Source organism: Podarcis melisellensis, assembly GCF_964234715.1.
Source record: "Podarcis melisellensis genome assembly, chromosome: 10".
Taxonomy (NCBI): Eukaryota; Metazoa; Chordata; class Lepidosauria; order Squamata; family Lacertidae; genus Podarcis; species Podarcis melisellensis.
Window position 1 is genome coordinate 19,878,513 of NC_138542.1, and position 25,312 is coordinate 19,903,824.

The following is a 25,312-nucleotide window of genomic DNA, read 5'->3' on the forward strand; positions in this document are numbered from 1 at the left end:
CAAGAGAAACAGAAAGCACTGCGCTTCGATATAATAATATTGGTTGTTGGGCTTCCTCAGAGTTTGTTATACTGTAACTTTTCTGGAATCAAAAGCTGTGACTTTTATTTGTGCTGGCAACCAAGGAGTATTGCTGCTATGACCAGAAAAAAAGTTGCAAGTATGCCAGTTGAGTTAACATTGAAGTGAATGGGTTTGTTCCAAAATAAGTGCAAGTTCAGTTCCTGATGTTTTTTTCCTACAAATAGCCTCTATACCTAGTAACAGGCTTCTATGAAGTGTATATGGTAGGTAATAAAGTAGCAATTAATACTATCTAAGTCACTGGCCTATAAGGTTGCCATATGTCTGGAATTTACAGAAACATATCCAGAATATTGCACCTGCAAGCAGCGTCCAGGTGGAAATCAGCTAAATGTATAGGACAATCCGGACGTATGGCAGCCCATGTCGGCAGTGTCGTTTTTGCTGATGTTCCTCAGAAATAGCTCAAAAACGTCCAATTTATTTTCTGTCCGGATTTTTACTTTTTGAAATATGGCAACCCTACTGGCCTAGGCTGCCCATAATGATAAACCATTGTTTAGTACTTAATGGGAAATAATCTTTACCTCTTTCCCTACACCCTCCTCTGGTGAACAGAGAGCTTTTGCTTTGATATTTGTTTTATTTTGTTCAATCAAGCCGGGATCAAACTGTTCAGGGCCCGCCAAGGCTCATGTCTTGCAGCACTAAACCATGGTCTAGCGTTACATGTCAAACAGACCATTGACTAAATTGACTTACATGCCAAAGTTATGAGGACAAGTCCCTAATGTGGGGCCTGCTTGTGGCACGGGTTGCCCGCTCCTGAAGCAGTCTAGCTTGCATGAATGAGTCACTGGAATCATATAGAACTTCTACCTTAAGTCAGACAAACATAGGGCTTTCCAGTAGATGGAGTTTACCTGTTCAGCAGTGAGATGCCATGGTGGAAGCTAGGAGAGGATTGGGGAGGGGATAGGAAAACATAGATCAGGTAATGGTCTTTGTGCTGGACTCACAGCATCTGGTGGTGATTCTTACCTGGGACTTGCAAGCTGCTAGCATCATCCTGTATGGGTCTGGATCTCTGAATGTGCCCAACAAAGACCATGCCTATTAACTGCGCTTACTGAGCAGCAAGAGAACTCACAGGAAGAAGGAGCACGCTGTTCTCTTCCCTCCTTCTCCTCCCCCTTAACTAACCCTCTCACCTGGTGGTCACAAGATTTTGGCCATTCAATAACCATGGCCCAATGGGAAAACTTATGGAAGATCAATAGGAAATTCACAAATTGTTATACAATTAGAGAGAACTTTCAAAAAATTCAACACCGATCCTCTGCACAGGGAAGAGCTGGTTTGTAGCCCAACTCCTATGAGCCCATGGTGATGAAAAAACAGGTTTTAGGCTTTTCTTTATTGGGGCCAGGCATTAAAGGGCAACTCATCTTTACCTGGGCGTTTAAATGGGGTGGGAAGGAGGAAAACCACACTCTTTTCACCCTTGGTTATAAGATAGATTATGCTGGACTTCCCTCCCAAAGGAGCCAAGGCAAGTGCCATCCTTGATGGGCTTTAGGTGGGCAGTGAAAGCATATTTATTCCATGTGACTTCTAATCTACGGCTGTTTTAACTGTGTCCTTTTGGTCTTGTATCCAATGTGGTGCTACGTCAGCGTCCCATCAGCACAATAATTCCTGCTTGCACAACAGGACTTCACCCCCTCTCCTCCCACACCCCAAACCCTCCAAAACTCTGCTCTGGGTGGTTGGGAGAAACCCCAGGACAGATGCTGGAGTCCTGTGTCAGGGAGAAGTGGGGAGGAATCCCACTGCACCAGCAGGAATCCTTATGCTTACGTAGCACTGCACTGGATGCAAGCCTCCGGTTTAAAGTTTTTAGTATTAACTATAACTTTGGTTACTTGGTTGTGTTTTGGCTTGGGGGTTTTACGTGATCTACTTCAGCAGCCCACGTTAGGGGTGAAAAGTGGCCTAAAAAGTAAACATCTGAGTTGCCATATATCGCCTGGTTCCAAAACCGTACTCTCTAAAATCCATGGAACTGGGCTAAGAAATTGCTATGGATCTGTTGCATCGCACTGGAGAATTCAGTCCCCTGTGCTTTTTAAAAGGGCTTTTGTTGTAGCTATTGGCAAACCGACGCCTCCAATTGTGAAAGCCGTCGATGTGCTTCAGCTGTCTCTACAACACACACTGTGACAGCAGTTTTTATCTTGCCACTTTCTCCTCCACAATAACAGCAGTAAGAGCTCTCTCACAAAGCTCACCCTAGTTGGTTAAACACAGATTCACATTCCTGTGTGAAATATTAACAATGCACCACCATCTCTACCTGTTCCAACGGAGTTTTAATTGGCATTAGACTTAGTAAATGAGATGCTAAAGTAACCGACTTAAAAAATAAAATTAGCTGGTGTTAACCTGGTCATGTGGCAAAGGTGAATGTTGCTCATTAAAAATGTTATTTCTGTGGTAAACATGCTTTCTGATCCACATATATGCTTCTTTCCCTGAAATAATAATGCTTCTTCACATTTCTTTGGGTTACATATCAGTTTCACATATTGTCATTTGTGAAATAAATATGAAGATAATGTCTGTTATGAAAAGGAGAGAAGGTGTCAAGTAAAGTAGAAGAATGCTATTTCTTGCAAGTCTGGGTGCTCTACATTTTTTTTAAGGGATCTCTGTGGGCCCACCAGATGTGCGCTTAATTTACAAAAATGAAAGTACAGTTTCAGGCTCTTGGAATAGTTAAGACATCGCTAATTAATGTCACGCGATCCTGAGTATATATTCTTGCTTAGTGGTGCTGGATCAGACCCAAGTCCATCAAGTCATAGAATCATAGAATTGGAGAGTTGGAGAGTACCCTGAGGGTTACTTAATGCGACCCCCTGCAATGCAGGAATCTGAGCTAAATTATACCTGACAGGCATCCTCCTTATGCACAATAGACTCGTGTGTGACCACGTATATGCACCACATCGGGAAATAAACTCTAACTAGAAATGGTGTGAGAGAGAGCTGGAAAGTCCTCATGGCTTGCAAGGAGATCCTTGCCAGAGCCCCAAGAGGAAGTCAGTGTGCCAAAAGTCAAGAAGAAAATGATGCTTGGGAACATTCTTCTTATGGCTGGTCCAATAGGAAATGAAGAAGAAGAGTTTGGATTTGATATCCCGCCTTTCACTCCCCTTCAGGAGTCTCAAAGCGGCTAACATTCTCCTTTCCCTTCCTCCGCCACAACAAACACTCTGTGAGGTGAGTGGGGCTGAGAGACTTCACAGAAGTGTGACTGGCCCAAGGTCACCCAGCAGCTGCATGTAGAGGAGCGGAGACGCGAACCCGGTTCCCCAGATTAGGAGACTACCGCTCCTAACCACTACACCACACTTGACTGTTGATCTGCCAGTGGACTGTTGGCTGCCTTCTGTCGAGCTCCAATAGATTGGACAGAATTGATGCTAGTAATATTATGTAGGTTTTGAAACCACCTTAGTCAAGAAGAGCAACTTGCCCAATGGCTGTGGGCCTTGCTTCTCGGCCTCTTTCTTTTTGCATGTTTTCAGCTTGCAAAATGAAGCTTATTTTGAATATCAATTGCATCAAAAGATGTTGAAACCAAGGTGGTGGATGTACCGTACTGCATGTATTCTACGGTTGTTCATCCTAACCATAGAAAACATGGATTCACCATTCTCAGATATCACAAAATGGTCTTAGAATGTATGGGTTGGAAGTATAAAAGATAGATACCAATGAGAGAGAGAGAGAGAGAGAGAGAGAGAGAGAGAGAGAGAGAGAGAGAGAGAGAGAGAGAGAGAGGAGAATAATTACAGTGTAATAATTGAGCACAAGTTGTCCCTTTCTTTCTGCCCAAGCTTTCAAATGTGGCCAATGGAGTTTTCTTCCATTTGGAGGGTCAATCGACAGTACTAACTTTGTCCTGATTAAACAGCTGTTTTGCAGAAGCTTGGTGTGATCATGGCTTCATTTTTTCCAGTAGTTGCAATCACAGAAATTGCTGCTGGCTCTCCACATGTTCACGCTAGCTAGTCTCCATGCGATCATACATATGAATACGTAGAAAAATCCAACCGTTCAAATCGGCTCTTAGTTTAAATGCACCCCTGTAACACATTTGGTCAGAAACTTTGTCGCTAAGCTATGTACATCTTTTGAGTACCTCCAGTGATTCCCTCCTCCATAGCCCATTTCCATGTATAACCCACCCTATCTCTAGGGACTGGAGTAGTTAACAATATGCCCAATTAAAATGTGAAATACCATATGCCCAGAATAGATTAAAGGAACTCTGCAGCTGTTGAACCTCAGGCCTTATCACTCACCAAAAAGAATTGTCGTATTTCTGGGAAATATTATTGGCTTGGTGGAGTTTCCAAAAGACAGGGGCTCCGATGTCAAGGGCCAGCCACAAGAACACTTCTCTCGAAGCCCTTGCCTTGCTGTTCCAACTTTGAATCTGCACATCTGAGTGCCAAGACATTAGTAGCTTGTGGGAGCGAGACCAGTGCGGCCTTCCCAAAAGATCTTGTTCAAATGTTGGCCAAGGGGGGTTGGGGAAGCTACGCCTTTCAGCAGCTTGAAAGCTGCCCTTGAAAATGGTCCTTTCCCCCTCCTCCTCCTCCTCCTCCTCCTTTAATCAGCTTTGGTCAATTCACTTCTGGGTGCTGGGTGAAAATGAGAGGTGATTTCTCTGCTACCAATATATTACTGGCATTGAATGCTAAATCTCTGCCTAAGTACATGCCTCATGTTGCACATAAGGAAGGAGTTGGTAAGAACATTTTCTGTGACCTAGAGTTTAAGCTGGCAGAATCCATTGACTTTGAAGGACTGGAGCGACCAATGCATATGATCTGCTATTTTTGTTGGTTTTGACTTTCTCTGACCTTTGTTTTGTAGTACAAGCAATGCTTTCATGTTGAAGGAAGTCGTATGGGAACGGCACTCTTGACTTGGTCATAACCATTCTTGATGTGCATTTCAATGTTTATTTTTTTGCATCCAATGAAACAGATGGTTCCGTGATTTGGGGGTATAACAACAATCTGAATTGAATGCTAATAACATTTACCACATTTCAGCATTTTCCCCTCGAAGGAAGGCACAGGCTAATGCAGGCTCTGTGATACACAAGAGGCTGCTTGGTTTCTTTTTCTGAAGTTTGCGGTGTCATAAAGGAGATCTGTGAGCATTTGTTCTCAGTCTTAAGTAAGAAAATACTATATGCATTACTTCTGCATTCTGCCCTTCCTTCAAGGAACTTGCTGGTTGGCCACATGGCAGCCTATGATGCATTTTAAGAGCCCACCCAAGACTGAGCTTTGTACATATGCAGATTTATTACATCGAATGGTAGCATCCTGCCACTGTGGCCTGGACTCTCATAAGTTATTTATGTCATGTTTGAATGTTTTTTTGCCATCAATATTTTCGAAACTGCTACGGTTTCAATAGCACTTTTCTGTCCTGTTGAAGTCTGTTTTAACTCTGTCCTAATAATTCACACTTGGAGGGACACGGGTGGCACTGTGGGTTAAACCACAGAGCCTAGGACTTGCCAATCAGAAGGTCGGCGGTTTGAATCCCTGCGACGGGGTGAGCTCCCATTGCTCGGTCGCTGCTCCTGCCAACCTAGCAGTTCGAAAGCACATCAAGTGCAAGTAGATAAATAGGTACCGCTCCGGCGGGAAGGTAAATGGCATTTCTGTGTGCTGCTCTGGTTCGCCAGAAGCGGCTTAGTCATGCTGGCCACATGACCCGGAAGCTGTACGCCAGCTCCCTCAGCCAATAAAGCGAGATGAGCGCCGCAAACCCCAGAGTCGGTTACGACTGGACCTAATGGTCAGGGGTCCCTTTACCTTTAATAATTCACACTTAGTATTCATTGCCATAATTCAGTGTCTGTGTGTGTGCGTTTTCTCCCGCTCTTTCAAGATACAAACTTCAGCTTTCAAAACAGCTCGTTCTCAGATTACAACCTTGTCAAGTGAGTTTCAGCGCATCATCTTCCGTTTTGCCACGTTAAATTATCGTTTGCAAGTTTGGGGCTTTGACGCTCTCTCTTTCTTTTTTTAAAGCAAGCTCTTCTTTTGATCTCGATTCTATGCCAGAATATCTCCTGCAAGTTGAGACTGGGCTAGTGAGCTCTTAAAAGTCCTCTTCCTGAATCGAAAGCCTGCATGAGAATGAAAATCGGGGGAAATTTGAGAGAAGCGTGACTAACTCCCTAGAGGGAGCTTCACCAGACAATGCATTGTAGCTTGTTGAGCTGCGTATTTCTTTGATAAGTCAAAATAATCTTTGAGAAATATGTGGACTTCTGCTATCGGGTTTCGAGAAGCTCAGAAAGAACACAACCGTCACTTGGCACAAAGCCAGAAAGAGACATTTTTGCCTGATGCACCTGGGCATATGCAGCAGGTCTGGTAGAATCAGCTAATTAACAACACCGGCTTAAACAGGCACCTCATCTGGCAATGTAGTTAGTTGCCTGATGGTGCTCAGCAGGACCTGGTAGTGCTTTTTTATTTCTCTATCCTAATGGTCTGCTGCCCACCTAATTTCGCCTTATTGTCAAGCCACTACTTACCGCAGCTTGAGGCCCTCCCAGGAGGCTAAATTATTATCAAAGGATTAGGGAGATGTAGCCTTGCAGCTCTGACATTTCTGATTACTTGTCTATGCCAGAACACTAATTAGCTGTGACTAATTAAGAAAAATGTCCCTGCCATAGAAAACCATTTAAAAGAACCGAGAAGTAGAAAAACAATTCCAAAGCGGAGCACTGCTCAGATTTTGCTGATGCTCTGTACATTTCTAGTGAGCTTTAAACTCACCTTTAATTGTGCCTTTTCTCCCTTTTTTTTTTTTTTTGTCCCGCTTGGGTAACAAAAAGCCCCTTCATATAAGAATCGATCAGAGGTTTTCTCCGTCGTTGGGGGTGGGGAAATAATTGCCTCCTTTTGAACGTTCTTTTGTAGCATCAGGTTTCCCCCCATACGGCATGAAAGAGCAAATCTTGTAAATTTCCAAACACGTTAACAGGCTGTTGTGGGAGAAGGTGCCTCGCACGCAGGCGTGCGTGTGCACAGATGCACACACACACACACACACAATGTGCAATCCACCGAGCGCTGCTGAGAACAGCCACCTTTCATCTCAGTGGGGTTTGGATTGGTCCCTCACAAGCCTTATTAAAATAAGTGGAGGTTGTGCAACCACAGGGCTTGATGAATTGCTCTCTCGGTCAATCACCTTTGAAATGTGCTTAAAAAGCATCAAAATATTTCAAGTAAGGGCTAATAAAGACTTCCTATCTCCCCGAGAATATTCACTGCCTGCCTTTCAACAAATGGAACTCGTCAAAATAAAATGGAATAATAATAATAATAATAATAATAATAATAATAATAATAATAATAATATACCAACTTTCATCGGAAGATCCCAGGGCAGTTCACAACAAAAAAATACAAAATGAGAACACAAGATACATTATAAAAACAGGAGCAAAAACAAACCGATATCCCTTAATAGTGCCTACTGAGGATAGTGGACCAACTCTTTATTTTATGCTGACACCATCATAGGGAACATATCCAACTTGGACCGGGTGGTCCTGGTGGACCCTGAAAGGTAGGAGAGAGGGAAATCCTATATAATAATAGTAGTAATAGTAGTAGTAGTAGTGATTATTATTATTATTATTATTATTATTATTCATTATTTATTTATATGCCGCCCCTCTGACTAGGGTGCCCCAGCCACTCTGGGCTGCTCCCAACAAAAGAATAGTAAAAACACAATAATATAATACTGGTTCATACACTTACGCAGTTATATACACTTGAAAATAATTCCTTATTATAGTCAACTTTGCCATAATAGTTTGTGTCCTGTCCTCCGAAATGAAGTGGTTTGTGTTTAGAAGGCTTGTGATAGTTCAGGCTCCCAAAAAAATTGGCTATGTGGGAAAGAAGAACAGTCCAGTGAGGACTAAGCATACTCTAGTCACAGGCTGCCGACTGAATATTGTGGGTGGGAGAGAAAGTAAACGGAGGGAATGGACTGGAATTTCCTGAAAAGAAGGCATCGTTCACCAACTGAACCCTTAAAAGGAACATTCTGCATTGCGATGTTCTGTTTCTGGCTTCCACTTGTTCTGTTTTATGAATCGCTGAGTTGCCTCAGCAGCTGAACACAGCTCTCAGCCTACCAGCACTGCTTAAGTCTGTTTATACTCCTTAAACTTCACTTGCTCGGTCTTTCAACATTCATCTCGTAAGAGATTGCCCTTACTTTCTGCATTTATGCCATTTCTCTCCCCCTGGTTTTAGGAGATTGGGAGTATGGCCAATAGCTTGGCGATGTAAACATTGTTTAGATTTTTAATGCCTTTGATTTGGAACCGTCGAGGTACAGTTTTTAATTTTGCTGCCCGGCCAGAATTGGTTATGCATTTATGCATTTCCATTTATTCATTTAACTCATTTCTATTGCACCCTTTAGCCAAGATGGCTCCCAGAATGGCTTTAAAAAGTCAGTACCAAGATGGTTCCTGTCCTCAGTCTTACAGTCTAAGACAGGGGTCAGAATACCTTTTCAGCAGGGGGCCGGTCCACTGTCCCTCAGACCTTGGGGGGGGCGGACTATATTTTGAGAGGTGGTGGAAATGAACAAATTCCTATGCCCCACAAATAACCCAGAGATGCATTTTAAATAAAGGATGCATTCTACTCTACTCAGGCCAGATTTAGAAGGAACGTTTCCACCTCCATCGTTCTGCCCGGACACTGAGGTCCAGCACCGAGGGCCTTCTGGCAGTTCCCTCACTACAAGAAGCCAAGTTACAGGGAACCAGGCAGAGGGCCTTCTCGGTAGTGGCACCCGCCCTGTGGAACGCCCTCCCACCAGATGTCAAAGAGAAGAACAGCTACCAGACTTTTAGACATCTGAAGGCAGCCCTGTTTAGGGAAGCTTATAATGTTTAATAGGCTATTGTACAGTGGTGCCTCGCAAGACGAAAAGAATCCGTTCCGCGATTCTCTTCGTCTAGCGGTTTTTTCGTCTAGCGAAGCAAGCCCATTGACAGCTTAGCGGATTAGCGCTACAGCTGTCAAGCGGCTTCCAGCGATCAGCTGTTAAGCGGCTTATCAGCGGAACAGCTGATAAGCGGCTTAGCGGCTTAGGAAAAGGGCAAAAAAAGCGAAAGAAACCCGCGGGGGGACGCAAGATTTTTTTCGTCTTGCGAAGCAACCCCATAGGGGAATTCGTTTTACGAAGCGCCTCCAAAACGGAAAACCCTTTCGTCTAGCGGGTTTTTCGTCTTGCGAGGCGTTCGTCTTGCGGGGTACCACTGTATTTTAGTGTTCTGTTGGAAGCCACCCAGAGTGGCTGGGGAAACCCAGCCAAATGGGCGGGGTATAAATAAATTATTGTTGTTGTTGTTGTTGTTAGGCGGTTGGGCCAGATCTGGCCCCTGGGCCTTAGTTTGCCTACCTATGGTCTAAGACATGACAAACAAGGAAGAAGGAATAGGAGGGAGGAAAGAAAAGCAAGCTCACCCAGACGTTCTTAAAGTCGCTATAATGTGGTTACACAGTTTTGTCTGTGCAGATTCTTGGTGCCCTGTTGGGGTCCGATTGTGGGTTAACTAGTCCAGATATAGTTCTTCCCCCCTGTCTCTTTGTTCTTCCTTGTACCACTGTGGTGACACAGTTCTCAGGCCAAGAACCCAGGAGGAGGATTTTCTCTGAGCAAACACACATCCCACACTGAGTCATGATTCAATCAGCAGGTTGCACCTTCAGAATGAATCCTGCCACTTTCTCTTCACAAGCCTAATCATGTCATTGGCCTGACATCTTCAAACTTCCCTAGTTCTGAGAAAGAATGATCCTCCAAACAACAGAAAAGTCTATATGTTGTATCCTGATAAAGAATTGCTAAGGTGTGTGTTTTTTACGTGAAGAGCTCCTGTCCAGTAAAATAACATTTTCCCCATGAGTCTTGTGCATTTTACAAAGATCGTTCAAAAACAGCATTGTAACTGTAACCCAGAGTAGTATTTTAACATCCATGAAACATGATGATTTTTATCAGCAATTTTCAGATTTAGTAAACTCATTTTGATTTGAAATCGATTTTTGAAACAAAACGAAGTCTTAAAGACTTTGTTTAGTACTTTTTTAAAGCTTTGATTAAACATGTCTGTTTTATAGTCTGCACATGTGGCAACAGTAATTAAAATGCGCTCCGTAATATTTCACAATCCAAGGATGCTTTACAGCTATTTCTGTAACATTGCAAAACATCTGCATTCTATAGCAATATTGTGAAGTATCAGAATGTTGTAGTATATTTATACTGCATCAAAATAGGGTTTGAGCATCACAGATTTCAGTATAGTTAATTGGACAAAAATGTTAAACAAACCTACATTTATTTAAGTGACCCTCAAGTACAACCAAAAATGTTGATTTAAAGCACCCTATAAATGCTGGTGAGGGGCTTCATAAATCTCTGTCTTAGAATTACCGGTAAATAAACAGCCCACATGTCATTAGGAGGAAGCAGAAAAAGTGGGTAGTTCACAATTAAACAGAACTTTTATCGAGGAGGATTTTTAAAATGGTATTTCACCTTACTCAGATCAATGGGATATATCCAGCCGTAATAGCTCTGAAACTGTAGGTGAATCAGTTGGAGAGTGTTAACTGGGACTGCTGCCTCCTCGTTCCGTGCAGTCAGGAAAAATCAATAGGATCTCTACCATTTGGATTGTCTCAGGTCATATTTTTTTTCCACCATGAAGTGCCAAGCGCAGGCACCATTGAGGGTTTATTGATTTCTGCATGTACTGTAAATATACACACATTTAATCAGCAGGAGAAGCTCACAGTTTCTAAAGACAAATATGTACTACTTTGCCGGTGTGCTGTTTGTATGTGTTACCTAGCTCAAGAGAGAGAGAAGGGGGGAAAGCCTGCCAGTGTTCATAGCAGCAGCTTTCTCTTTTCTGGAAGTCTTTGCAGAGAAACATAATAATTCTTACAGAGATACCAGGGAGTGGTGGTGGATATAATCATAATTCTGTCTTAATAGCGAACATGGGTGGGTGAATACCAGCTGGAATGGACCCAAACTGAGGTCAATAAGAGACAAGAGGGAGGTGAACCCAGAGGTATGCAGATATAAAGATGTTTCTGGTGGTGATTTTTACAAAACAGAAAAGGGTATATATATCAACAGACACCCCCCAGGTGTCCCTATTTTCCAAGGACAGTCCCAGATTTACAGAAGCTGTCCCAAGTTATGATTTGGCACTGGAATGTCCCGCTTCTTCTTAGGACGTTCCTATTTTCATTGGAGAAATGTTGGAAGGTATGGAGTTATCCGACTCCCCAAGCCATCTGAAGGCAGCCCTGTATACGGAAGCTTTTTAATGTTTAATGCAGGCGGCGCTATAGGTTAAACCACAGAGCCTAGGACTTGCCAATCAGAAGGTCGGTGGTTCAAATCCCTGCGATGGGGTGAGCTCCCGTTGCTCGGTTCCTGCTCCTGCCCACCTAGCAGTTTGAAAGCACATCAAAGTGCAAGTAGATAAATAGGTACTGCTCCAGCAGGAAGGTAAACAGTGTTTCCGTGCGCTGCTCTGGTTCGCCAGAAGCGGCTTGGTCATGCTGGCCACATGACCCGGAAGCTGTACACCGGCTCCCTTGGCCAATAAAGCGAGATGAGAGTCGGTCACGACTGGACCTAATGGTCAGGGGTCCCTTTACCTTTACCTATATTTTTATATATGTTGGAATCCACCCTATAGATAGTAAAATTGTTGTTGTTGTTCTCCTATTTTCATCAGTGAAATGTTGGAGGGTATGTATCAATGAGTGTTGAGCATGCCCAGTGTCAGCAGAAAAAGAAAAATGTTCCCCTAGGAGAGGCTGGAAGGTGAATTCCTTACAACTTACAGTATCCCAGAGCTTGAAGGCCTGGCTAGCTGGCTGGCATCCAGAAGGGCAGAACTCCTGTTCTGGGGGAAAGATGCACTGCACTGCAATACCCTGTTGCAGATCCTAATGGTAAACAGTGGCAGAAGGGTCTGTCCGAGCATTAGGGTAGCCAGTGTGACTGAGCTCTTTCCAGCAGATGTTTGATTAGGAAATGTAATGCCATAGGCTTTTTTTAAAAGAATAGCTTCCATAACTGTTACTGGTTTAGGGTGACCATTTATGCATCACCAAAAAAGAGAGAGCGCACATTTGCACAAAATTTGCAGGTGCTATTGCTATGCCACTGTGTGTGTGTGTGTGTGTGTGTGTGTGTGTGTGTGCATTTCAAATACAATTCAAAATTGTTACGTCTTCTATTACTTTCAAAGATACAAACATTAGTGGATTTCCCTTCCTCTCCTTCCATGGCTCCTTTTATAATCCACTCCCTCCCACATCTTCTTAGTTTTCCAATCCTTTCTGTTCTGCTCTCCTTATCTCTTGTTCTTACTTACACCGCTGAAATTACTAACATCCTGCTAAGTTAATTGTCTGTTACTCGCATAATGCCTAATAAAGGTTTGATAAGTAAGTAATTGTCTGTTTATCATAGTTTTTCCATGTAATCTATATACTTATACATTGGTACCTCGGGTTACAGACGCTTCAGGTTACAGACTCCACTAACCCAGAAATAGTACCTCAGGTTAAGAACTTTGCTTCAGGATGAGAACAGAAATCGTGCAGTAGCATCGCAGCGGCAGCGAGAGGCCCCATTAACTAAAGTGGTACCTCAGGTTAAGAACAGTTTCAGGTTAAGAACGGACCTCCGGAACGAATTAAGTTCTTAACCGGAGGTACCACTGTATATTATTCAGTCCTCCTTAAACCATTTTCCAACTTGATGTCTTAGTCTACTGCTAATTCCGCATATTCCAACATTTTAAGGTGCCACACTTCTTTCGTCGGTACTGCTTTAAAGTTCATTTTATATTACTTCTTAATAATCTTTAATTATGCTGCAAGACCACCACATGTAGAGGAATGACCCTTCAACTTCTTTACACTTCCAACATTCCCATTTCCGTATCTTTTTCATTGTTCCTTGTTCCAACAGAGGATGCATTCTTTTAAAGTGGAACACAGATATGACTACCCAATATTTGAGCTTGCCATTTGACTCTTTCTGTGTTTCCTATCTTAACTGCCTTGGAGGTTTTTTCCCCTTAGTGCCAAGTGGTATATACTTTTTTTTAAAAAAAATTAACAAATAAATTACAAACTAAGGAGCTTGTGGTATATTGCATGGGAAGGGTTTCAGGCAGGACAGCAGAATATAAGGTAAAAGATAAAGGACCCCTGGATGGTTAAGTCCAGTCAAAGTCGACTATGGAGTTGCAGCGCTCATCTCACTTTCAGGCTGAGGGAGCTGGCGTTTGTCCACAGACAGCTTTCCGGGTCATGTGGCCAATCATCATGTGGTTTAGTCATCTAAACTGCTTCTGGTGCAATGGAACACCATGATGGAAACCAGAGTGCACAGAAACACTGTTTACCTTCCCACCGCAGTGGTACCTATTTATCTACTTGCACTTGACGTGCTTTCAAACTGCTAGGTTGGCAGGAGCTGGGACAGAGCAACAGGAGCTCACTCCATCACAGGGATTCAAACCACCGACCTTCTGATCGGCAAGCCCAAGAGGCTCAGTGGTTTAGACCACAGCTCCACCTGCATCCCACCACAGCAGAATATAATCTAGGCAAGAAGTCCAGGATACTTCTACATATCCTGTGGTTCCAATAGCAGAGAGATATGTGCGAAAGGAACTTCATATATCGTGGCATGTGATTAAACGAGTTAATGCCATATCTTGCTTTTTCAGTTTAGACCCATTTAAGATGGAAAGTGAATATTGAAATATCAGCTTAGTGTGGCAAGGCAGAAGAATTGCATCAGTTGAGTGTCTGCAGCAGTTTTATTCCCAGGCAAGGGAGAAGTGATGGCTTCTTTAAAAGAAGATGAGACAAATTCATGGATGACACGGCTATCAATGGCGGCTAGCCATGATGGTTGTGTTCTGCTTTCACTGTTGGACACAGAAATGCTTCTTAATTTCCCTTGCTGGAAACCACAGGAAGGGAGAGTGCTCTTGTGTTCAAATCCGCTGTTACACATTGAACAGCAATTTGCAAAACTGCATATATATATATATATATATATATATATATATATATATATATATATATGACTTTACGTATATATGCTTGAGTCTTAATACCAATTGCATTGGGACATCCAGTACATATTATACTTTTGTTGTATACAGGGCTGCATTTGTTTTGATTAGATTCTGTTCTCTGTATTCCTTCCTTGTTGGATACTGAGCTTGTGAGTTTTCCTCAGGCATCCAGTTAGCCGCTGTGAAAACGGGATGCTGAATTAGGTAGTCCATTGGCTTTATCCAGCAAGCTGTTCTTATAGAGGAAGGAATAATCAACTTGTGACCCTGACTGAGCACTACTGATTGGACAGCAAAAGCCATCATTATGCTTTTGACACAATCACATCTGGGCCATTTTACAGCAAGCATCGGGCTGAACAGCTCAAATCAATGGCAACAGAGGAGGCCCGCAGGATGGGCCTGTAGTACAGATGTGTTGAACTCCCATCATCCTTGAATCATTGTTCTGGCTGGGACTGTTGGGAGTTGAAGTGCCAGGGAGTTGAAGTCCCATCTGGAGGGTCACAGGTTTCCCACCCCAATTTCAAGGCGCTCCAACATTCTTGTATCCCACATTCTCCCCATTTTTCTCCATGGGGGGGGAATAAGAAAATTCCCCATTCTAGGCTTTTCTTCCCTAGTGAGGGGAAATCATATAAGCCTGTAACATCATCTTAGAATCCTCTTCTAGGATTGTTGTCGGAGTCTTTTCCCCTACAGCAGAAGATGATTGATCCTCCAAGCACCCAAACGTGATGGAAACGAACCAAGTGACTTTTAATATATAGAGAGAGTTAGATATTTAATTGCACTTAGTTAAGCTCTGTTTACTTACCCAAAGCCTCATAGTAGTACAGAACCAGTGTATTTAGGGAAGAAGAGTTCAACAGCTGTTGGAGTGGCTCTGTGCCCAAGGAGATTTGACTCCACTCCTTTTGTTTACGAAAAGAGGGGGGAAACCATCTAAGTAGAGGAGGCTGCCTTTGAATATATTTCATACTGTCGCCTTCCACCTCTTGCAGAGCTGTGTTGATTGAAAATCTCACGTAACGTTAAGTGGGCGGTTGTCTGTCTGCATCGCAAAGCTACGGCTCGGTGCGGTGCAATATGGAAACTTTGCGGCGTTTGCTCAAGGGAGCTGCAGAACTGGAACACGACGGGGCACTGAAGATCAGGTGCAAGGATTGGCGGAGAGGGAATTCCACGTGCCACTTCTGCAAGTCCCATAGTGCAAGAAGCATCTATGTTAGAACATAATATTTAAAAGTAGAAATAACATTGCAGGTGTCTAGGTCTGTGTTCCCCACCCCCTGTGCAGAGTTTTGATTCCGTTCTATGCCTACCATATGCATGGGAAGGCACAAGGGATAGGCAGGTCGTAAACAATGCCATTTAAAACTGCATCGGTTGGTAAACAGATTGTTTTGCGTTAATTCTGGTTTCAACATAATCCTTTAAATAAGGATTTGCGCCGATTCCATTTCCACAATGAAGCTTTATTTCTTACTGCCAATTTGCTCCCGGGTCAGGTTCAGTTCTGTGAATTTTGTTAATTCGCTAACGTCTTAGGCCCAAACTACCATCAGCATCATCTGATCCTTTCTGCTCCACCTCAGTCTTTGAGATCCTCTGATGGGGCAATTTTTGTGGCTCCTCACACCTCTACTAGGGACTGAGTCTTCAGTGTGGCAGTAGAGATTCGTCAGAAATCATCCTTGCCTTTTTTTAGATGTCTCCTCAAAATGGCCTTATTCAGACAGACCTTAGCAATGGAATTTTCTTCTTACCAACCAGTATTTATTGATGTTCTCACCAAAGTTTTAATTTGTGCTTTCGCTCTTGTTGCAATTTTATCACTCCCGTTGTGATTTTGTGCAAGTGTGATTTATAAATACTTGAATGAATTGATGGGTGAAGTGGGGGTCATTGTCAGGACCCACTTCCCCTGGAACGCCATGCCCCTTGGTTTGGAGGGGGCTATATGGGGAGAAGGAGGTATTGTGAAATAATGGGTTGTAGCTCTGATCAAGCAACCCTTTGCGTCAGAGTACTGCACAAGGGTATCTGAATGAGGTTTAGCCCTAGAGCTCCTCCTCCTAAGGAGCTTTGCTTTTGGCTGAATGTGTTTTTTCCTAAAAAGCATGCCCATTTGTTGGTAGGCTGCCAGTTGCCCGTTTTCTTCCTAAAGCAAAGGGAGATAGCTGGGGAATGTTTTGAATGGGCTGCGAAACCAAAGCTCTCCATGCAACTCCCCTGAAAAGAGCTGTCAGCATCGTTTGGCTTCAAGGCGAAATCTCTCTCTCTTGCCCACACACCAATAGCTGCCGAGGGACTAAATCCCACTCCCAGCTAGCTATACATCTGCTTCTGAAGCTATGGAGTATTGTTATTGGTTGGAACCATAGTAACCCAAAGGGTGAAAGGGTCGAGATCCTTGGAAAGCACAGATTCTTCATTTCTCCCAATCTAGTTTCACTTCCCTTCCATACGGAGGCCATCTGTCCTCTAAAATCCAGTTCAGACCATGTGAATTGGGCATCGGTGGTTAAAAATATTTTGCATCATAAAATCACAAGGCAGTTTTTAAACTCTGCTCCCGATCCTCCCTCCCCACACATTTACACGCTCCAAATCAACCGTACTAACAAACCAAATGTAGGGTAATTGTATAAAATTAATTCTGACACAGGCACAGTTCTACAGATGTGACTTAGCATCACACACAAAAAACGCAGTAGCGGGTGTTTTTGGTTTTGTTTTTTTTAGGCAATATTAATTTCAAGTGTATTGACTGGAGACCATCAAACTATAAATTAGCTGATCTAGGATAATTAAGGAGGTGACACACACCATAATGGAAGATTGTTGGCAGTTAATAGGCGGTTTCAATTATGAAGTTGAACTTTGCAGGGGAAGGGTAGGGGGCTTAATAGGCCATTAATTTTCAACCACATATGCATAATGGAGAGCATCCAAATCTCTCTCTGATCACTTGCTCTTATACCTACAATTGCACATTTATATGGACAAAACAGAGGGTTTCTTTTTGTGGGGGAGAAGCCTTTTCTGTTCTCCCAAGCAGGTCTGTTTGCTTGCTTTTCTCCTTCAGCAAAAAATAAAATGAAAAAAAAAATGTTTTGGGTGACATTTAAATACTGTCTTAGATTTTATTTTGAAAATTCAGACCTTTGGAAAGGCGTTCTAGCCAATTATTTATGAAAATTCTATTTTATTGTAGAAAGGTAGTGAAAGGTAGAGGAGCCTGAAATCATGTGAGAGAAACATAAACGATGTGCCGTGATAATGAAGCATGTTTATGCAAAGAGGTGTGTCTGTGTAATCTGTCATTACTTGAGCCGTTCACCATTCTGCAAATGAACCAGTTGCTCAATAGATGTGATGATCTGAAGTGCTATCTATTTATATATGTATATAGTTGGTTTGAAAACTAACATGTTTCTCCCCCCGCATAGAATTTGGGTAGCCCTTTTGCCATCACTCTCTGCAGTGCCATCGTTTAATATAATACTGCAAATGATAGAGACACTGTGGCTAAAATCCTAGGAGTTTTTTCACCTCCCTGGCTGTCCCTTAATAGGTAAACGGACAGAGCTTCTGGTTTTTGTTTTTACCTGCATTTGATTAAACTAAGTTCTCTATTATCCATGCAATTACAAACATTCTTCTCTGACTCCCCGAGCGTGTTGTTAATTCGGCCAATACTGCATTTTCACCCATCGCTAGACAACGTTGCAGCATCTAAAATAGCAAAGTCTCTTATTTAGCGGCATGCGGTTCTGCTCCTCGGCTCCTGCCATCTTAATAAAGCAGATCTTTTCCACTGAATGTGTGGTTTTGCCGTTATCTAGGACTGCAACTAACACCACGAAAGAGGATCCACCGGGATCTTTGCAGCGCTGGTTCCTAATCATGTAATATTATTTCACGGTTTGTGCTGTCTGATGTCCCAGCCCTATTCATTTCGGCCCTGGCAGGATTGTGCCCTTAATTGGAGGGAAATGCCGCTCTGCTCCTTGAGAGGCAAAAAGTACCATATTCTCCTCCCCATCGCCACCACCCGCCTTCCTCTTCATCAGTGACCGGTCGCCAGAAGAGCCAAGCCAAAGAAAATCCCTATGTGGTCTGGCGATTCAAAAGTAGGAATATCAGGACTCCGAGGTCTACGGCTTTGTGTATTAGTACATATTGAGTCTTCGTTCCAGGTAGCAAACAGCTGCATCTTTTAAAAAAAAAAAATCTTTTTTTTAAAAAAAAATCTGCAATGTGTTTACCCCCCTCCCCAAGAGACAAATGTTCGGTTTAGTAGGCTCCGTCTCAGAACATTATAGATTAGTAGTTGAGCGAGGTAGGGATTGTGAATATTGAATATATTTGTTTTGTATTTCCAATGGCCGGCCGAATAATGAAATTCCTTAACTACTTCTCTTTAACTTGGCTGAAGAAAGCTCGGTATGTTGCTAAATCTCTTTTCACCGGCACTGCCGAGAAACAACTTTAATCCTTGTTAGAAAATTGCCAAGTCTGAGGCTGACAAAGAGCTCATGCTTGTTCCATTGTTAGTGCTCCCGGGCCCTGAGAGTGGAGCCCTTTACAGCTGCGTGGATCCAGCCTGGCTCAGCTGTACTATTTAAGAGAGGAGGGTTTGTCAATTTCTATTGACAATGGAGAGAGTTTTTCAGCGCCTGTAGCAGTGCTGGACGCAGTTGGGGATCAACGCCAGCCATTCAAGCTGCACCCTCTTTCATTGCTTTGGTTTGTTAATTCAAGACTAAAGGTCCACTGAGGGGGTTTAGGGTGTTTAAGAAAGCTGATGAACTGAAAGCGTTTACGGCCCTGGTGTGGCAATTTCCATAGTCGGTGGCAACTATTGGCACGGAGTGAGCTGTGTCCTTGTTGACCCTCTGGTTATTAAAAATGCACAAGTGCTGCGCTTCTCAATATTTCAACACTCTTTCATTGTCAATACCACCTTCTGAGCCCTTCAGCTTCTTACTTGCTCTAAAGATCTTCTTAGATTGGGTTTGAAAACTTCACCTTAAACACTAGATTAGACTGATGTTCTGTTTTCCGTGCTCCTGTTGATTTGTTGAACCTTCCTAGGGCTGGAAAGCAAGTAGCAGCTTGATGGGAAGACGGGTCGCTAATATGATTTACCAGTCTACAGTCATGCACAATAAGTGTGAATAAATACAGGGGTCTTGCAGAGTCAACCCTAGCCTTTCCTTTTTTTCCCCTCTTTTTTTTTTAACTTCAAAAGAGATATTTCAAGGGAAAATGAAGTGAGTAATACATGCCCTTACAGGAGCTGTCTGAACTATGTATTGGGGGGGGGGGAAGGAGGGAGAGAACAAATTTTCTTTTAAAATGGTTGGCTGCTGTCATGCACTGGTGTGAAAAATATATATATAATATACACTTTCTGTTTTATTCCTGTGTAGGCAACAGCGCAGCAACAACAAAAAAGCAATAATGCCATAGAATTGACATCAGGGCGCAATGTAATGCCTTTTCAATTTTCCCTCCTCCAAGCTCAGGAGAATGTGATTATTTGGGGTGTCGTTGAAAAGTATTGTTGTTTTTACTGTAAGAACTTTGGAGTCTAGCAGCCATCATACATTGATGCGAAAGATAATAATACTTGTTTGTCTTAAAAACACAAAAAGCTTGCATACTGCCAGTGAACGTTGTTTGAGACAAATAAAGGTATAGCTTTACTGTGCTCAAAATGCAGAGGGAGTCTGGCTTCCTTAGCTTTCACCGGCGTAGCCATTTTATTTAGAAGGCTCCGGAAGGGAATGGTTTGGGTAAGATTGGTTGGAGTCAGAGGTGGAGCTTACAGATTTTGTTACGGGCCCTTCCGCTCCAACCCCACTGTCATACAATTTGAGCACTGCCTGTCCTTGTAAAGAAACATTACCTGTGGGTTGTCATTTAATTTAGTATATTTTTGTATTGAATATGAGAAGTGCCCTGCTGGTTCAGACCAAAGGCCCATCTACTCCTGTTCTCACAGTAGCCTACTGGATAGAATAACTGTAGAGTTGGAAGGGACTCCTTGAGGCATCTAGTCCAACCCCCTATAATGCAGGAATCTCAGATGAAACACCCAAGAGAGTCTGCAACCTCCTGTAGGAGACTATTCCACTGCCGAACAACTCATACTGTCGTAAAGTTTTTCCTGATGTTTAGTCAGAATCTCCTTTCTGGTAACTCGAAGCCATTGGTTTGACTCCTACCCTCCAGAGCAGGAGGAAAATAAAGCTTGATCCCCGTTACCTGGGACAGCCATTGAGATATTTGAAGATGGCTATCATATCTCCTTTCAGTCTCCTCTTTTCCAAGCTAAACATCCCCAGCTCCTTCAAGCACTCCTCATAAGACTTGGCTTCTAGACCCTTGATCATTCCAGTCGCCCTCTTTGGCACACCTTCCAGCTTGTCAACACCCTTCCTGAATTGTGTTGCCTGCGGAAAGCAAGCAGGAGCACAGGCCGCACTTTCCCTACTCGTAATCAGAGGTGACTGGTATTCAGAGGCATACTGCCTGCAATACTTGAGGTAGTGGGCAGCCGCCATGGTTAGCAACCACGGTGAACCTTATTGTGCTGTTCTGTCTTACACCCGGTTGGATCCCAAGATTTTCTTCCGTCATCAGGAGGAACCCTCCTGTAAGCAAACGAAAGCTTGGGATCCAACCGCAGCTTTGCAAGCCCTGTTTTGAGCCTGTGAGAGATTGGGTTAAGATCAAGCATGATTGGGACTTTAGCAGTGATGTGATTTCGTTTGGGAGGCTTTGGCAATCATCTTCAAAACAAGCCCGTCTGGTACAGCGGCAGTGTTTGCTGGGAAGATTGCACCCAAAATGTGCAATATACCTTCCCAAAGATGCTTCCGCAATTACAACCTTCGATGTGCATTGCCTCTCAGCCAGTAAGTCTCCGTTTGACTGTGTATCTTTATGCTAAAGTGAAAAAAGACTTCCCAGGTGTGTGTTCTGGGTGCTGTAAGAAGCACGTCGGCACTTCCCCTTTCAGGCATGGGGGTTTCTTTAACCTGCCTTTATTTCCGAAAACCTTATGCGCACCCAAGCACCCTTTGCTGTAGGTTGGACAAATCCAACCTGCAAAATATTCCAGTCAAAAATCCTGTGGTCCTTTTGACTTCCAAATAGAAACGCATTCGGTGCTACACAAGGCTCGTTTTCTATTAGTAAGGAATGGAAGACAGCAGCAGTGTGACTTAAATAGAAATGGATATTGTAAAATGGCTATTAGAAATCATGCTCGTGATTAACACTTCTCAGGGCTTTCCGCCCTAGTCCACCCTGCTACTTGCAACTAAATACAAAGAAGGGTGATGCTAAATGTAAAATTCTGGACCCGGCGCTGTTTACCAGCTTATCCTGTCCAGTGCTAAACAGTGATTTTAGCATTTAAAGGTTCACAGGAAGGGGCAACAGCAAGCAGAGGGCCCTGTTTGATGTGTGTGCACGGGGCACATGGCATTTGTGTGTTTAGGGGAGTGACTTCGGCCAAGGTTCTTTTCTCTATTAGCCTCCCGCAACCCCATTAATTTCCTTTTCAGGGAACGACAAATCACAACACTTCCTTCGACAAGCTGCAGCTTGCTCATTTGTGCAAAGTGGCACCACTTCTGCTCCCGACTTAATTGTTTGGTCCCAGTCTCCTTTGCATCGCTAATCGATGGCCCGCAACGTGGGCTTTTTCCTTTTCTCGTCGAGGGTGCCGGTCTTCCCATGGAAATGGGCAGCACTGGGTCGTGTTGCACACCTCCGAGGTTAATTCTTCCCAAGGTCTGTTTGATAAGAGAACAGATTGGGTCTATCATATTGCATGTAACAATGAATAGATACAAAAGAACAAATGGTGGTTGGGAGAGTGATCAGGTGAGCGAATTTATTGTCGCAGTGAATTCACTCAGATACCATCTGTTAAGCTACATGACACTCATCCCAATGTGGCTGACAGCATTTATTTGAATGCCACCTGTTATCCATGGATTTTAAAAATAACTTCTAATCAATAATCTTTTTAAAATATTATATATATATATATAGTGTGAATAAGACTCGTAAAAGCAAACTCTGCAAGGCACTCATCTTTTAATGTTTGCTTACTTCCTATAGCCGGGATTCAGCTCTGAAGAGAGTATGTCAGAAATAGATAATAAGCGAAAAGGAAACTCCTCATTTGCATATATTTGCATGCCTGTTCACAGCCTTTGCAGGTGCTAAACAACAAATGGTGGCTAGGTATTGTGTTCAACAATATCCTTATTTTGAAATAGTAACACTACGAAGCCTCAGAATTTATATTTCAGAATTTTAAAATCATGGCTAGCAGTCCTAGAGCAGATGGGCTTCGGCCAAAGAATCTCAGGAAATGTAATTTGTTAAGGGTACTGGGAATCATAACTCTGTGCAGGGGAGACTTGCACACAGCGTCATTGAAATGCAAAGCCAATCACAAGTCCTGCTGGGGGTCGTCTCCACTCAGGAATGCCAGTCATGAGCCCCCAAGTGGAGCAGGTCCCTGCCGAAAACAGGGCTTGCCACCAGTGTGGAATTTAAATGCAAGGCCTACTGCAAGCCTGGCTAGGATCAGGTCTACTTTGGAACCCACCAGATGCATCCGGTTCCCCAACTGCTGTTCTAGAAGTGCTGCTTTGGGACTCAGTTCCAAGGAATTTCCCCAGCACAAGCTGTATTGAAACATGTCGCCATTGGTGCAATTCCCCATTTAGCTGGGCTTTGAGCAGAAAGCATACTGGCGAGCTGTGAATCTTATCATTAGCTCAGTGGTATCTGGGAGTGTACTTGCCGTCATTTCAATCTTTCCTTTGTTGCCAGGGCTTGTCCAACCAGAGAGGCAAAATAGGCTCCCCCTTGGGGTGCCAAAATTCCAGGGGTGCCTGCTTAGGCGGCATGAAAGTGCTTCTGCCTGTGCTTTTGGAGGATGTGCACGGATGAAGTTTAGCAGCTCCTTGGCTGGGTAATATCTTCTGCTTCACAAGAGACACAATGGAAGATCCTCCTGATCTCCGCTGCCCAGAGAGGGAATAGACGAGAGGTTTTTTTAAGGGCAGGAAGTAAAGAACTGCCAGGCATTAGAAACCAAAGGAAGATGATTATCTGGTTAACTGTTCATTATTTAATATGCTGTTATTTCACTGCTCAGCCTAACATACACATAATAAGCTGCAAGATGGGAGCAGCGTTGTTGATGTTGTTGTTGTTTAGCCAGGGCACCTTTCTTCAGCCCTAATTTCTGCTTGCTTGGTTCTGGCTGCGTGTACTAAACCGTATTCATGTAGCCTCCACTCCCTGAAGCTTTGTGTTCCCCATTTCTTGTCTGTGTGCACATACACAAATATATACATACCCTCTCCTATTGTAAAGAAAGAGGAAATTATGTTAGGAAAAGGTTTAAAGCCGCTTCTTTCTTTCTTTTTTAAGAAAGCCCTGAAGTGCTAATTCTCTCCAAATGCAATTTTGCTCCAAAATGAAACCACCACTCTGTTTTTCATACTTTGACCACAGGGTTCTGTTTAGTAATTGATACTGAGAAAGACAGACGCTACAGAGGTGGTTTGTTTTTCTATTTTGCCTTGGCGACTGGTTAAATATCAATGTAACTTATTTTAGCTAAAGCCTTCCTAATATCTTTGATTAAGAACATTGAATATACCTAGTAAGCAACCAGGTAGTGCCTTGGCCAACTCCAAAATGCCTTTGCCTTTCCTTAGGTCAATATTTACCTCACGGATAGGAACCTTTGGCCCACCAGATGTTTTTGGACCGCAGCTGCGTTTATCCCTGAGCACCCATTGTAGCTGAAGCGAATCAGGATGCTCCAAACAGTCTCTCTTTTTGAGAGAGATTCAGTCACGTCCTAGGCTGTGAAATTAGCTGGTTTGGAGCTCTTGCAAAAAACAACAACCCATTTTCCTAAAAGCCCAGACTTCCCAATAAGGGATGTGATTAGTGCGGTAGGAGAGCTGGGGGCGGGGGATGGAAATCACATCTGGCAACCAATGCACTGCTTTGGTTTCAGGTAAAGGTAAAGGGCCCCCTGACCATTAGGTCCAGTTGTGACCGACTCTGGGGTTGCAGTGCTCATCTCGCTTTACTGGCCGAAGGAGCCAGCGTACAGCTTCCAGGTCATGTGGCCAGCATGACTAAGCCACTTCTGGTGAACCAGAGCAGCGCATGGAAACGCTGTTTACCTTCCCGCTGGAGTGGTACCTATTTCTCTACTTGCACTTTGACGTGCTTTCGAACTTCTAGGTTGGCAGGAGCAGGGACTGAGCAACGGTAGCTCACCCCATCACAGGGATTCGAACCGCCGACCTGATCGGCAAGCCCAAGAGGCTTAGTGATTTAGACCACAGCGCCACCCGCATCTTTAGTACATGCATAGACGAGTCTAAAAAGCCCGGGACATAAATTTTATGGCCCTCTAGCGGCTATGGTGGCTCAGAATCACAGAATTGATTATTTTCAGGGTCCCTTCCTACCCCCTGCAATGCAGGAATATGCAGCTGCCCCATATGGGGATCAAACCTGCAAGCTTTGTGTTATACATTATCAGTTCCCTCATCCCAATTTTAGCATCTGTCTGCCTCCCCACCCACGCCCTCTATTTCATTACACCCTTGGTAAGAGAGTGAGAACTGCAAAAAACGGCAGGAATTGTGTTTCATCGTCGGATGCCCTCTTCTTCCATTAGACTTCATTTCCCTTTTTGCTAAGTGAAACTTGCAGAGCTGTGCAATTTTCCCCTTCGTCTCCGTAAATAATCTTCTTCCCCCTACTGTTTTAGCAATCAGTTATTTCATGCAAGTGTGCGCACGGAACACTCCTTTTTGCCTACAGATCGCGATGTGCGAAACACTCTTTCACATGAAGATGGCCCAGCTCAACGGCACTGAGGAGTTTTTGCTAATGCTAATTTGCGTGAAGACCAATTCAGGTCAAGTTTGCCAA

General features: G+C 43.5%; 1 protein-coding gene across 13 annotated transcripts in view; it reads left to right on the forward strand.

The window, feature by feature from the left end:
* The window catches only part of CADPS2 (calcium dependent secretion activator 2), a 349,563-nt gene that overhangs the window by 319,840 nt on the left and 4,411 nt on the right, over nt 1–25,312 (forward strand). The gene's annotated exons all lie outside the window — the stretch shown is intronic.